Source organism: Poecilia reticulata, chromosome 15 (assembly GCF_904066995.2).
Source record: "Poecilia reticulata chromosome 15, P_reticulata-male-v2, whole genome shotgun sequence".
NCBI lineage: Eukaryota > Metazoa > Chordata > Actinopteri > Cyprinodontiformes > Poeciliidae > Poecilia > Poecilia reticulata.
Genome location: NC_088844.1, coordinates 10,689,356 through 10,703,021, shown reverse-complemented (window position 1 = coordinate 10,703,021; position 13,666 = coordinate 10,689,356).

The window sequence follows — 13,666 nt, the reverse complement described above, 5'->3', positions numbered from 1 at the left end:
CTCTGTAAAGACGAAAGTTTAGAGAGTCTATGCAAGTGATTTACACGCGAAATAAATGAAACAAAACAATTTAATTTTTGTAAATAAATGACTTCTTAAAATGTAGGAAAACTTACTGATGAAAATAGAAACTTTGGTTTTGCAGCTCTTTGGATTACAACGTACTGGATCTGATGGGAATTTACATAACTGGTTCAAACAGGGAACTTACCTGATATACCTAAAGGTGTTCCACAGGGTGCAAGGTTGGGTCCAATCTTTTTTAAATTGGAAAACCAAAATTTTACAGAATATAAATCTGTCACCCACGTTGCATCAGTACTATTAAGTCTCATCGCCAAAACTCAGTATGATGCTGATTTTATAGAAAAGAAGGTAAGAAGCTTCAAAACACTCCTTAATAAAGAAATACACAGTTTCACACAGAGTCTCACAGTATGTTCATTTGTGGCTGGTTTTTATAACTGGTTTTTTACTTATTATTATTATTTTTTCTTTCTTTGATGGTGATGATAACAATGTTCTTTATTTTTACTCAGGACGGCTGCATCAGATCTGTAGCATCTGCATATTAACCACATGACTTTGGTGACGTATTATAGACAATAAATGGATGAGCTACATGACCAACAGCTGAGCAGGAAGCACAGCTGACAGCTGACAGCGGAGTCCTTCATCTACATCCTGAGGTTGTGATGAATGTGTGCTACCGCCACCCACAGCAGTTTGTTGCCATGGTGACTGAATGCCGGTTGGTGGGTAGACATTGTTGAGCAAGGAGTCAGATAAATTTCCTAGCACAGAAACATGCAGCATGGGGACATGCCCATAAAGCTTCCTGAGGTCTTTTAGTCAACATCCTGCTCTGTCGAAGTGAATTTTGATGCTGCACATTAAGTAGCAATAGACCTGGGGAAAATTCGGCTCAGTTGTCATTTAAGGGAGAGCAAAAGCAGAAAGAAAGAGAAAAAATTCTGTGAGCAGAGGATTACTTTCTTTCCACACCACCGCTTATGTGAAAATACGATAAATTACACGTTAGCTGTTAGCATTCCAACTCTTGAGAATAAGAATGACAAGAGCATTCAGTTCAGTTTTTGTAAATTTCGTAACACTCCTTCAAACTCAGCCCATGATATTAAAAATAATGCTCGGTAGGCCCATTGATCAGTCCTAACAATTGTCTTTTTTTTTAAATCACCGTTTATTGAACAAGTTTTCTTTTTGAATAAAATAAGTGTCAGTGACATGTTGCGTTTTTGTGTACACACACTTCCACTTGTTCACACACAGGCCTGTTAAAGAGTCAGTTTTGTGTATTAAATACAAATTCAGTCAAACAGAAAAGCCCCTGCATGTGTGCGTACGCGTGTGCAGTGTGTGCGCGCACATGTGCGTGTGTATGCGTGTGTGCGTGTGTGTGTATGCATGTGTGTGTGCTAGCATTAACATCCTCCTACAGTGACTGACAGATGGCGTTCAGTGTTTGGCCGTAAATGTGCTCTCTGAGTGTTTGTCTGTGTGCCAGTCGCCTGTAGTTTGGAGACTCCCTGTGAGAGTCTAACTGTCCTGACACTGCTCAAAACCAACTGTCCTTGATTGTCGACCATGTACGGACCGCAGCGCAAGTGTGTGTGTGTGTGTGCGCGTGTATGTAGGTGTGTGTGAATGCAAGGGTGTTTGTAATGTGGTGTGTACCAGCAGCCTCCTGGAAAGAGGAGCAGAGCAGGCCGAGGGAGCAGCTGTTGATGGGAGAGATATGTCTATCTAAATCTCTGGCCGCCACATGCTTTGAATCTGCCCAGAGGAACGAGTCTTGCACCATGATGACAAGAGGAAAGCTGAGCAGAAGGAGTAGTTTTTTTTTTCTCCCTAAAATATTGAAGATGGAGCGAGGAGTGTATGTGTGTGTGTGTGTGTGTGTGTGTGTGTGTGTGTGCGTGTGAGAGAGAGCGCGTGCGTGTCAGTGCGTGCCAGCTTCAGGCCTGGCACAGTGCTGGGTGGCAGTCCCCTCTCAGCGGGGGGGGCAGCCGGGCGACAAAGTGAAACATGATCGCGAGGAGAGCGAGCCACGACTGAAGCCAAGAACAGACAACACAAATAGAGAGATCAAACCACGTCTTTGTGGGCTCCGGTCCGAAATGGAATTAAAAAATGTGTTTGAAAATGTCTCTCTTATTGGAGGAAAGGGACAAAAACTTTTAAAATGAAAGAATTTTCCACTATGACCAAGTTTGCTTCTTTTTTTGTTTGTTTTGAGAATTTGAAACCAAAACAACTTCTTTCTGTAATGAGAGAAGAAGTTTTACTTTTTAGCTTTAAACTATTTTGAACAGAAACTGTGTTCAGGAAGCATTTCTCCTTCCAAAGAAGTAAGACAAGCGTTATTCAGCATCAGTACGGAGCCCAAATCCGTTGAAACCTTCTACAATAGTTTCTCCTCACAGTTTTACTTTGCATCCTGCATCATACCTTAACTGTGGTAATAAATCCCAAAGGTGGATCACAGCTGGGTTTGATGCGACTGAAGACAAATGGGTCAGATCACTGAAATGACAACAAATGTGACAGATGACTATTCCAGTTTGTATTCAGATCTGCACACTTGCAACGATTTCACATTTCATCATGGAGGCTCAGTCTCTGTTTTCTAAGGAAAATAAACTTTTCAGCATCATTTCCTCTTTTCTCTGCCATCTTGAATGACCACAAGATGGTCATTCATCCATCTTGATGGATGAATGACCATTCATCATTTGAGCACATTGTGCTCAAATGTTCTTGAGCACAATGTGAATCATTTTTACCTCTAAGATACAAAACCAGTCAAATCTCAGTTTTGAAAAAAAAATTAAACGACTTGGGTCGGTATTGAAATCACACTTTGACCAGTGTTAAGTTTCACAAAAAAAGACCCCGAAAACAAATACCATAGGTAAAATGGATTGTTATTATACACAGATGTTTATCGGAGGAGAAAATGTCAAATCAAAACTAAAATCATATAATTCTTTCCCAGCCGTTCATAGTTTTAAGGGGAATGGTCTGTCACGCATCCTCATGTTGCATGTAGATCATTAAGTTTAAATCTGAACTGAAAAGCATCTTCTCCCACTTGTGTGCGCAAAAAGTCGTTAAAAACATGGATATTCTTTCTTCTACCATCCCGCACACTCTAAATACATCAGTGTTTGTAGTTGTGATGCAACAAAATGTAAAAAAAAAAACCCATAAGTCTCATTTTCAAGGAGATTCTAGTTAGAAATAACTGCAGGAAAACGCTATAATACAAAGTAAAAAGCAACACTTTGTTGCCATCTCACAGTTTATGATCCTTTATTAGGACGTGAGCAGTTGTCATGTGCTCTGAAGTGAGGCTGGGCAGGAAGAGACCTTTGTTTCAGCTTTGTGTTTATCTTTCAACTGAACTCAAAGACGACAAGCTAAAACATCCCTGAGGGAATTGATGTAACATCTCTGCTGGCAGCATCATAAAGACAGACATAACAACCTCCAACTGGAGGTACGTGGCTTGGCATCAGCCCACGTTTGCCTCCTCCTCCCCCCACGCTCCGTCTAACCTTCCTGTCATCCGTCAGCTGGCAGAAGAAGAAACACACTTTACACCTCTCCTCTCTCTCTCTGAGACCAGGTGTTGTGAACATTTAAAGAAGAGGGCTCTACCTCTACTGAAGTTGTTAAAGCTTTTCATGACGCTACCTCTGTGATCCGAAGGCTCTGCTACTCCAGCCGCTAAGCCTGCTACCTAGCCCTCCCCATTAACTGGCGCTGATGTTAAGGCAGACGTTGTTCTCCTGCCTTTGGCCTGGATTCAGCTGGCGCAGTCAGACCTCAGTGTCGGCGCTGCCAGGCCGACTCTACCGTCACACTTGGTGGTTTTGATCAATATCAACATTATCAACACCCAGACAGCTTGTTTGGAGAACAAACAAACAAGCAAATGATGCATCAGCACCTCGTGATGGTCTGGATCAGGAAGGTATCGGTCAGGAACGCGGAGACAGACACAAAGACGGCTGGGTAGAACTTTACAGATGTTCATCATCGGCACAAATGAAGTTTTTTTGGTTTATTTCAATCACTCCTTTTTCACAGTGGGACGACGACACAGTATTTTAAAAGAAGTGAATTGGGTGCTCACAAGGTGTGCTTCCTGTAGCCATTGGAAATATCTGAGCTTTATTCTGAATGGATATCTCACCAATCTTCTCATTAGAAGAGGTAAAGGCTTCTGGCACATCATAGTGAACCTGCTTCATTCGATCAGAAACCAGCTGTGATGCTTTGGATCATGGTTCTGTTGATCCAACCGTGTTCATGTTTTAAACACTTTGTTTATTGTGTAAAGTTGACCTGTTTTGCGCTTTACATCCTGTATCAATGTTATTTTCTCATCAAAAACATAGCTGCCTTGATTCTTTCATGCATGTTTTAGAAATCCTTTAATCTCCCATGGCAACCGTTCTGGGGTGCCTTTTCCACAAGGCTGCTCCTTGGAGCTACAGTCTCCAGCTACACAGAGCAACCCTCCACTGCAGCTACTCCACTGTGCTCCTTCAGACTAGTGGTAGCAATTAGCAAACACCTGGTGGAACTGAGCTGGTTACACAAAGTGAAATGCACTTGGCTTAATTGTTGTGATGACCTGCTGAAGGCGGAGTACTGGAAAGAGCAGGAGCTTCTTAAAGAGACAACAGCCAATTTCAAGGTGTCAAATTTCTTTTAGGTAATGTTTGATATATATGTTGTTTGTACAAACATTGAAGGTAACATAAATTGATTGGGCTATGCGCCTCAAAAGTATATTAAACAGCCTCTTTACTGCAGCACTGTCACTAGGAGTTAAACCCCAACCCTGATGCTACTACCACCATGCAATAACCTTTAACGTTATTGCTAAAAAGATTTGTACTGTCATACTGGACAATACAAAACCTGCCGGCCATTTTTGTCCTCATATCACTATACTATTTTTTTTTCTTCACTTGAAAGCCCTGAGGTGTGGAAGCATTGCTGGGTGGGGAAGCGTGAAGGAAGGAACAGCTCTAATAACAGACACGCATTATCGTGGGCGTGAAACCATAAGTGACAGCACCATTGGGCAGCCTTTAAAACACACACGCGCACACGCACACACGCGCACACACACACACACACACACACGCACACGCACACGCACGCACGCACGCGCACACGCACACAATCAGTGGACGTATGGGCCAGAGTCATCATATGGACAAATCACAACTGTTCTGGCTCAGTAATGTCTGGCAGATGTTAACGCTTTGGACTTAATGACTCCCCTGAGAGCTCACCCAATCAGACAGGACACAGTCATACGCCGGGGGAAGTGTGCCCACTGTGTCCATGTGTGTGTGTGTGTGTATGCGTGTGCACATGCATGTGCAGCAGAGAGTGTGTCTGTAGTAAAAATGAGGATCTGAAAATTGACACACATCATTAAATGCTGTTCATCTGTAATATTTTCGGCGCACGCGTCTCGGCTTAATCAAGTTCAAGTAAGTAGTTTAAATTATTTTCGCATGTCACACCATTCTGCTCCTCGAGTTAATAAATGCCAACACATTTTATTACAGTGTGTGATAATGATCTACTGTGATAACAATGGAGTTATGTTTACAGAATTTACCCTTCATATTTTTCTAAAATTATATATTTTATATGTTTTACAACAGGGAAAAATGTTGTAACATTTTGTAATGTGGCGTTATTTTGTATCTGATAATAATTAGGTAAAAAGTTTGATGAGTTGTTCATCCATTTGATAAAACGAGATTTTCTTAATTCCTTATGTTAGCTCTGTCGTGTGTGTTTTATAATGTCCAGATGAAATAGGAACTGAGAGCAGATACATAAGAGTGATGTTTACTGCAAACATCAATGCAGAAGCAGAATATACTAGAGGTGAAAACGGGTTTCAGTTTAGTCATATCAGACATTTACAAGCCAAATTGCATAAAGATATAATTCGAATCTTTGAAAAAATTAAGTAATTTTGCAGACTGTAGCAATACTCCTTACTAATGTCTTACCTGCTAAATATGACATATAAGCAGAAGCTCTCTGTTCCTGTGGAGTCCAAATACAGAGAGCAAAGCTCTTGTTTGCAGCATTCAGTTTAAACTAGAAAGCTTAAATTTCTAAAATCTAAATTGGAAAATAAAATAAAAAAGTCCAAAAGTCAGAGGCCCAAGAGTCTCCTTGTGTTTGTCCATTCAGTATGGCTCCCGTTGTCAAAACTGCAGAAACTGTTTATATTTACTTTGGAGGGTTTGTACCGCATTAAGCTAGAAGCAGGTACATTAAAGTACAACCTCTAATTCTTTACCATGAAATTGTTGTAATTGTTTTTGGTTTATTTTTGCTGATGGTTGTTAACTTGATCACCGACCACAGCAAACAAATAGTTTCTTGAAAGCACCCGACTGGGATGTGACATCATTCTCAGATTTGACTTCTTCCTAAATCCAAAAATGAGAAGAGTGTGACTCGATTGCAAGTCTGAACTGATTGACCTGGTGACGAACGTTAACCAGAGAAGCAGCCAAGACGTCCTTGGTAACTCTGGGGGATCCACAGCTCCGATTGGAGAAAATATAAATCAGACAACTGTAAGTCAAGCAAGATAAATAAACTGTTAAATCTCTTCCTCAGTTTGCCATCAGCCTTGTTGGAGACACATCAAGCATGAGGAAGAAAGTGCTTCACTCAGATGAGAACAAAATGAAACTTCTGGACCTACATAAAGACACTTGGTGGAAAACTAACACTGGACTACTAAGAGGAAGGGGCAAAAATCTCTGTCTAATGTCCAAACCAGGTAAAGACATCCTGAGAAGATTTGGTTAATTACCAAGTTGGAAACAATTACCAAGTTGCTCCTACAGTATTTTCTCCCTTCCTGAGGAACCCTAACCCACCGAATGCAGTTTGTTTGACCATAAAAAAGATTTTATCTTGGGAACAAAAATTTACAAAATAGGACCACTGACCACTGTTCATCGCAGAAAAAAGCATCACTGATCACGGATCTACAGCGGATCTTTTATTTTTGAAAAACTTTTTGTGTTTTTGAAACCAACACAACTTCGTCACAATCATGCAGTCCTTGTGTGTCGCGCAAAATGCCAGTAAATCTTTGGTTGCAACAGGAACAAAATGGGAAAACCCAGTTCAGTTCATGAACACGCCGTCCTCAGAGCGCAGTCACTTTCTGACACCTCACCAGAGCTGTCACTCATCCCCCACCCCACTCACCCCACTCATCCCCGTTGTCTGTCAAACAGGAAGAGTGCTCCCCCCCACCCCCAACCCCTCCATCTGCTATCATCTCCCTTTCTCAATGAATCCTGGGGGCCGGCAGGGGCCGAGCGCAGGACGGTTATCCCGTTAGAGGCCTATTAACGGCCCCCTGCTCTCTGCTGGGGCCAACCAGAGAGAAATCCATATCAATACCTGCCTATTTTACCTCCAACTGCTGGACACAGCCGAGCCGCCAGCCTGGCACAGGCAGCACTGCATGGGGCTCCTGTGGAAACACTCAGGGAAAGGGGTTTCAGCGGGAGCCTCCTGTCGGTCCTCCTGTTGCACCGACGGACAATGCGGAGTTTGAATAGGCACACTTCCTAGTCCTGTTGGTTCCTTTAACAGTGGTGGTTGTGTCTTTCAATCACATCTGGCCAGCAGAGCTTAAAGCGTGCCACTTCCTCTAACGAGGCAACAGACAGGACAGTGAAGGCGAGAAGAATGGACAGGAAAGACATCTGTCAAGACTTAGCAGATAATCATCCTAAATTCTTTGGGTTCGTTTTATTTTCTGCTGTACACGTAACAGGTGAAACTGGACGTTTACACACAACAAATAAAGAATTTTCTTCATTCATCAAGCTTTCCCCCCCAACAGTTTGCTGGAGGTCTGACCTGTTCTCCCTAACAGAACCCACTTGCACACGGCTTTTATGATTTAACCTCAACTTCTCTAGAGGACAGAGATCAAGGTTTTATGACGACCATGCTATAAGATGAACTTTATTGCCCTGAAGGAACTGCTTTGCTCTGTTACTGCACCTGACCTGCACCCAAGCTTTATCTGTCTGTCTGATGTCTTTAGCCGTTCTAAATAACGTTCTTTATTTAAGGTGACGTACATGACTTCCTCCTACAACAATACAGCTCCACACCATGACGCTGCCACCGCCACACCTCACCGTTGGGATGGTACCGGCATTCTGGTTATTTCTCCAAATGTAACAGTGGCCGATCCAAACTGACCTAAAGCGACAGAAGCTTGATCCGATTTGACTCCAGAGAGTGGGGAGATAAAAGGTAAGTGTCTGTTTATTTGTTATAAATGTCTGGTTTCAACTGGACAAGCATGCTGTCCCACTAAACCTCCTCCATTTTGAAACAACAAAATTCATTTCTGTTTCTTTCGTAAATTATGGTAACGACTGGATGGCATTTCAAAGCAAAGTCAGCAGTTTTCTTGATTTTTTTTAACCAGATTTTAGTCTAGTGCTGTCTGTGTCGTCATAATAATGTTTGTCAATATCTTTTTATCCTACAACTGTGCAGTGACTTGGGTTAGTTATGTTACAGCTGCTGCGATAAGCTTCCATGAGCACATTTAAATAAAACTCAACCTTCTGTCTTTGATTTCTGATCATCTACAACCAATCACGTGCCTTTTAAAGGACTGACCAGCACCGACCAGATACTTTCTCCTTCTCATCCATCACAGCAGTAAGGAGTTTAAAACAAACACGCCTTGAGCATCCATCTGTCTTGATGTTAGCAGAGCACAGAGGTCTGTTTCCTCATTAGCAGCCTATTAACAGCCCCGGCTCAGCAGAGAGCGCTCTCCCTGGAGGGCTGGAGCCCCAGGAAGATGGGTGGGCATCCAAACGGCAGAGAGAGAGAGTGGTGTTTTGTTCCTGGACCGGCCCTCCCCGGACCAGCCCAACCCAGGGGACGCTGTGTTATGCATGCAGGAGACGAAGGGGAGCCAGAGGAGAGGGACGGACAGAGGAGGAGAAGGAAGGACGGAGATGACGGAGGGATAGTTGACCCGAGGTCATCCGTCACACTCGCTGTCAATTTTCCCGCCTCCTGCCGAGACGCAGAAAGAGAGAGTTTAAATCTTGGTGCCTTCAAAACAAACTAATGAATCACAAAACGTCAGAGTTTTTACCGAGGCAAAAACTCGCGTTGCGATGCCTCCTTATTCAAAGCAGGATATCAAAATTCTCATCTTTGACATTAGCTTATCATGCTGTCATGTTTTACTTTGAATGAGTGCAGTAGTCTGTATGAAGAAGCAAAGAGGGTTAGGAGCTGAGTGATGGCGCTGAAAGAGTGGAGAATAACGTGATGCCACGTGTAAAATGTGAATGCAATAGATTTAGCAGACAGCTTTTTTGATATTTAGCATACTTTTGCTACATTTAGCACATGTTTGTGCTGAGAATGGGAGAGCTAGGTAAGAGAGGGAAGGCCGTTCTGTTTCTGGACCTCCACAATAAAATAATGGCGAGGGAGAAATGTCTGGTGTTTGAGTTACGATACTGATGTATTGGTATTAGTCAGAGTGGTTTCATTTTATTGTTTTTAAGGGATTTATCATTTATAAGTATTGAGCGTTGGGTTACCTTTAATCATGTTATATTCATGTTTATTGTGTGTTTATGTCAAAGTTTCTGTTTGGCAGGAAAGCTGACTCACCTAACTGTAACCAAATCTGCTTAACGGAATAAATAAAGCTGATTTATTGGATGATTTTTTTTACATCATGTTCACAAAAGAATACATCAGTTTCAGGCTACTTTGATCATCAGAAAAGGGTGACAGATGTACTGTTTATGAGAGATGTTGTGGTAATATAATTTGCAAATTGTGAAACTGTCCTGGTTGCTATTTATGGGGGGGATGCCATCCCCCCTTATTAACCAGCCACCCCAGTGCTCCCAGTGGGAAATAATGGGGCCATTAGAATATGGAAATCCCCGACTGTGTTCTGCATGTTTTACTGCAGACAGGTCTGTGCAGGTGTAAAAAAAATAAATAAAATACGTTCAGTTTGCAAAAAGCTTTATACTCATTCAAAAACAAATACAACACATTCGGTTTTTAAACAAGCAAAAAAAGATTCATAAAGGACAGATGTTTAAACTTGCACAGGGCTTTTACCCTGCAGCACTTTTACATATAACACATTTATTCCTAATTACATCAAATAAGACAAGCAATTAACACAATTATGCAAAACACAAGCTTGCAAGAGTTGGGTTTTTTTCTTGTACCTTTTCCCACATCTAACGGTTCATATTTAAATCTGTTTGCTTTCTGCTTGTGTGTTTGCCTACAGAAAATTGGGAATGTTTACTTTGCTTTTACTTGTTGAATGCTGCTTCGCCATCTTAACAAGAAAGCGAAGGACGTATCTGAGCTGCTATCTGTCTCCTGATTTGAAAAACACATCTGTTCGCTGGGCGTTTGTGCCAGCACAGACATGTGTTGACCCCCGACCGAAGCTGGACCGCGCAGCCCTCGAGATATATACGCCGGGTTTGTGCCGCCAATCAGGGCCGCCGAGTTCAGGTCTCTGCTGATCAGCGACCATCTGTCCAGCCGCTGATATGTATACTCTACATGTAAGAGGACCGACGGATGCAGTCGGTGTGATTGCAGACACACACACTTGCACGCACTCACGCATGCAGGAGTGCATATGTTCACACACACCGGCACATTCAAGTTTAGCAACAGACACGGGCGTCGTCCCAAAGCACACACGTTTTAACAAGGAAAACACCATATTCCACTAGTTAACCGTCTAATTATACAGTTACCCTCGTATTTACAGTACTGTAGGAGGCAAAAGCAGATGACACAAGCTGGCAGTTCCTCGCTGTGCTTTACTGGGCTCTGCAAGGCAGCTGGTAAGCAGAGGGTCTGAGTAGGAGGAGGGAGCTGGCAACAGCTGCTGGAACGAATGCGAGCAGTTAAACACAAGTTCTCCAGAGGCTCCGAGCTTGGAAGGATCACCTGAAGCTTTTTTTATCTCCACCGTCGGCGGAGGATGGAAGATGAAAACTCACGCTGTGGGCGGGGAGGGAGACTGGACTGTTGGGTGTCAAAAGTAGCAAATTGTTGGAGATAAAACCTAAAAAAAAAAATAAAAATAAAAAAATAATATAAAAAGATGGATGGTTGGAATTTAAGTCACAAAATCGCCTCAACACAAAATCAGAAATGGCAGATATTTCTAAAAATAAGAAAAATGTTTTATGAAAAGCAGAGTTTTAACATTTTGAAGCTCTTTGTGATCCCTCCTCCTAATCCCCCCCTCTGCCCCCCGGTCCTCATCTTCTTACCCAGCATGCCTTGCGGTCCCGGAGGCGCCAGCCGCACCCTGTCCCGTGCAGCCTCCCGCCGGCCCACTGAAGACCGTGAAATCGGCATGATTAATAATTATAATTATTGGCAAACGTGCCAGCTGCTCTGTGGCGATGGGCACCTCTGATTTATGGTTCTGTAAACGCAAACAGTCATTGTCCACATTCAGGCAGAGAAAGGCAGGATGGCGGGAGGGGAGAGCGAGGCAGACTGGGAGTTTTGGACGCCTGCCCTCAGAATATGATGTTATCTTCGGAAGTCAGCAGCCCTGTCCCGCGGCCTTTGTCCCCGTGTCCCGCCCTCCTCGCTTCCCAATCATCTGTCTCGTATTCTGCTCACACTCCTCACCTAGTCTGGGATTCATTGAGCGTCGCTTTTTGATCTCAGTGGGCTTCAAAGGGGCCCGGGGCCTCGGGGTTTCCAGCATTGTGCCTGCAGGCTGCCACTTTATGTAGCGCCTGTTAGCGTTAGCGTTGTCAGTGCAGAAGTGTCCATTCTGCTCACACCGCAAACAACGCAAAGTCTCACCAAGTACTTTGGGTTAGTTTCTTGTGCAAATATCTTAGTACACTTCAAATAAGACAAAACTAGCTTACATGTAGCTTTTTAGTAAGATATAGGAGCTTGTTTTTGAGTTGATAATTGATCAATATTGACTGAGAAGCACTTGCTCCACTGGCAGATAATTTCACTTATAACAAGACATTATTGTATGATTGAGACCCTAAAGGATCTATTGACCCTCGTGCCAAATGGTGGAAAACACCAGAGTGAAGCATAGGGTGGCAGCAGTGTTGTGCCACACGGTGGTGGCACCATCATGCTGTGGGGATGCTTTCATTTCAGCAGGTTTTCTTCCATGCTTGGCAATAAATCACATAGTTAACATTTCCAAAAAAATCTGTTGAGAATCAGTGGAAAGATCTAAAAGTTGATATTTGCAGACATATGTAAACATCAAGTAGTTTTTCATCTGCATCGGACCAAATTACATCAATGTGAAAAACTGCTAAATGTTGCTTAATCTTAAGAAGTGCAAATTGAATGCTATAATGTTTCAACAATTTTTTAATAGGTCGTGTTCCTTTTGTATTTTGCCACAAGCGGCCCTTTAAAGACGTTAATGATCTTTAAAAATGAGATTGATGAGATTGACACTCCTGCACTTAGGCTACTGTACTTTTTCATTTATTTATTTATTTTTTTTCCAGTTCTTGAAAAGCCGACTTGTACATTTCCAACATGTTCAAAGCCAGAGCCACCCTGTAGCCCTCATAGTGCTGAAGCTCGTCCTTCTGTACAAACATAAAGACACTTTGGCAAATAAAGAAGATGAATGTGTACAAATCTGAAGGCAAACAGCCGAGATTGTCAGCACCGCCGGTGCGCGATCGGGGCCAAGTGAATGATGATGTCGCTTAAAGCTCGCTGACAGATGACTTAGTGGGCTCGACGAGGCTTCTTCCAGATACTCGTCTTCTCCTCGCCTCGCTCTCCCTCCGTCTCCAGGGACGGAGCCTTCGTCCGGAGCCATTTTTCAGCCAATTTATTTCTTGATGTGGCCTAACCTGGGGCATCTCCCGCTGGGAGGGCTTTATGTGGTGATTAATGACGGGCATTTAGCTCAGGTACCTGGGGGAAAACCGGAGCCCATCTGTACACACACTGACAGGTACAGCGCTGCGCTCCAGGATGGGGCAGGACTGCGGCCGACTGGAGAGTGGCAGACGGGTGTGTGCCGAGTGTCATCGTGACACCACCAACCACGCTACGTCTCCTTCTCCTTTGGACGGACTTTTTCCTTCTCCTCTTTGTTTTTACAGCTTCCAAATTTGTCGTCCAAACCATTAAAGCGACGGAAGCCGCGCGATTTAGACATCCATTATACGCTTGAACGGCTTGTCTTCTTCACTCCATCACGGCGCATCTCTCTGCAGGGCAGGCCCAGATGCCGGGACCCTAATGAGATTAGGCCGCGGACAGGTTGGTGGCCAGTTACCTGTCACAACCGCTCTGTCTGCGTGTGGAGAGATTTATGAGTGTGCGCGTTTGCGTGGAGGCAGACTTTTGCGAGCTCTCTCGGTGCTAGCGTGTCGGCTGCGAGTCTGCTGCCATGTTGATGGTGATTAATGAGCGAGGTAATCCATAGTCTCGTTCTGTCAGTGATAGACACATCAACGGACTCCCAGAGCCCGATGGGCAGGCGGACCCACATGCAGGTACCGCAAAG